The following is a 2171-nucleotide window of genomic DNA, read 5'->3' on the forward strand; positions in this document are numbered from 1 at the left end:
CGAACCAATGCGACTATCGGACTTTGAAAAATTCCGAAAGGTCGATGGAAAGTTATACGAGTGCTTTTCGAACCAATGCGACTATCGGACTTTGAAAAATTCCGAAAGGTCGAAGGAAAGTTATACGAGTGCTTTTCGAACCAATGCGACTATCGGACTTTGAAAAATTCCGAAAGGTCGATGGAAAGTTATACGAGTGCTTTTCGAACCAATGCGACTATCGGACTTTGAAAAATTCCGAAAGGTCGAAGGAAAGTTATACGAGTGCTTTTCGAACCAATGCGACTATCGGACTTTGAAAAATTCCGAAAGGTCGATGGAAAGTTATACGAGTGCTTTTCGAACCAATGCGACTATCGGACTTTGAAAAATTCCGAAAGGTCGATGGAAAGTTATACGAGTGCTTTTCGAACCAATGCGACTATCGGACTTTGAAAAATTCCGAAAGGTCGAAGGAAAGTTATACGAGTGCTTTTCGAACCAATGCGACTATCGGGCCGTTTCCTCCATTCTTCGGATGAATTTCTTTCATTTTCTTTATATGTAATTTTGCATTGGAAACCTATGCGAATGGGAAGTTTTTTTGCGCATTAGGAGACTTGGTTAATCCAGGCGATAGGATGTATCACCCTCCCCCCCTAGGTCCCTTTCGCATTAAAAGAGACTATATTTTCAAATTTTGAACGAAACGTGCGTTTCGTTTCTATCGTCCTTTTTATTCTATTTCGTCAGACGAATCGTGCATTTTGGTCGAATCTTGCTTTTTGGACCATTCGTGGATTTTGGCCTTTTCGTGCAAGCCGACCGGGGTGCTCCCCTATATATACCGATTATGCGGCCGAGTGGTCGGCGACGCCGGACGAAATGCACGGCGTCTTATGGGTACAATCATGCGATTGAATCGCCCAAACGGTGTTCGTCGAGAAATACTATAAATTTATCTTCTATAACTTTCTGGTCGTCTATTTATCCTTTTTATATCATCCGTTAATAAATTTAGTGCTAAAATGTCGTTTTCATCAATGAATTGTTAATAACAATTGTTTTTGCAAATTAATAAGTTTTTAACAATAAACGCGTATTGTATCGACGAAGGAGCGTTAAATAAAGCGTATCCATCGATTTTTTTCGAAAAATTTACAAAACTACACTTTTTATCCATTTGTTAATTAAGGCGTACAACGAGAACTTTGTTATACATCACAATATCGTTCTTTCACTTGACATTATCGATCAGAAGAGCGAAAATATCGTTTTCGTCGATTAATTGTTAATAACAATTGTTATTGCAAATTAATAAATTTTTAACAATAAACGCGTATTGTATCGACGAAGGAACGTTAAATAAAGCGTATCCATCGATTTTTTTTCGAAAAATTTACAAAACTACACTTTTTATCCATTTGTTAATTAAGGCGTACAACGAGAACTTTGTTATACATCACAATATCGTTCTTTCACTTGACATTATCGATCAGAAGAGCGAAAATATCGTTTTCGTCGATTAATTGTTAATAACAATTGTTTTTGCAAATTAATAAATTTTTAACAATAAACGCGTATTGTATCGACGAAGGAACGTTAAATAAAGCGTATCCATCGATTTTTTTCGAAAAATTTACAAAACTCCACTTTTTATCCATTTGTTAATTAAGGCGTACAACGAGAACTTTGTTATACATCACAATATCGTTCTTTCACTTGACATTATCGATCAGAAGAGCGAAAATATCGTTTTCGTCGATTAATTGTTAATAACAATTGTTTTTGCAAATTAATAAATTTTTAACAATAAACGCGTATTGTATCGACGAAGGAACGTTAAATAAAGCGTATCCATCGATTTTTTTCGAAAAATTTACAAAACTCCACTTTTTATCCATTTGTTAATTAAGGCGTACAACGAGAACTTTGTTATACATCACAATATCGTTCTTTCATTTGACATTATCGATCAGAAGAGCGAAAATATCGTTTTCGTCGATTAATTGTTAATAACAATTGTTTTTGCAAAATAATAAATTTTTAACAATAAACGCGTATTGTATCGACGAAGGAACGTTAAATAAAGCGTATCCATCGATTTGTTTCGAAAAATATACAAAACTCCACTTTTTATCCATTTGTTAATTAAGGCGTACAACGAGAACTTTGTTATACATCACAATATC

This window comes from Vespa velutina, unplaced genomic scaffold (genome assembly GCF_912470025.1).
Source record: "Vespa velutina unplaced genomic scaffold, iVesVel2.1, whole genome shotgun sequence".
NCBI lineage: Eukaryota > Metazoa > Arthropoda > Insecta > Hymenoptera > Vespidae > Vespa > Vespa velutina.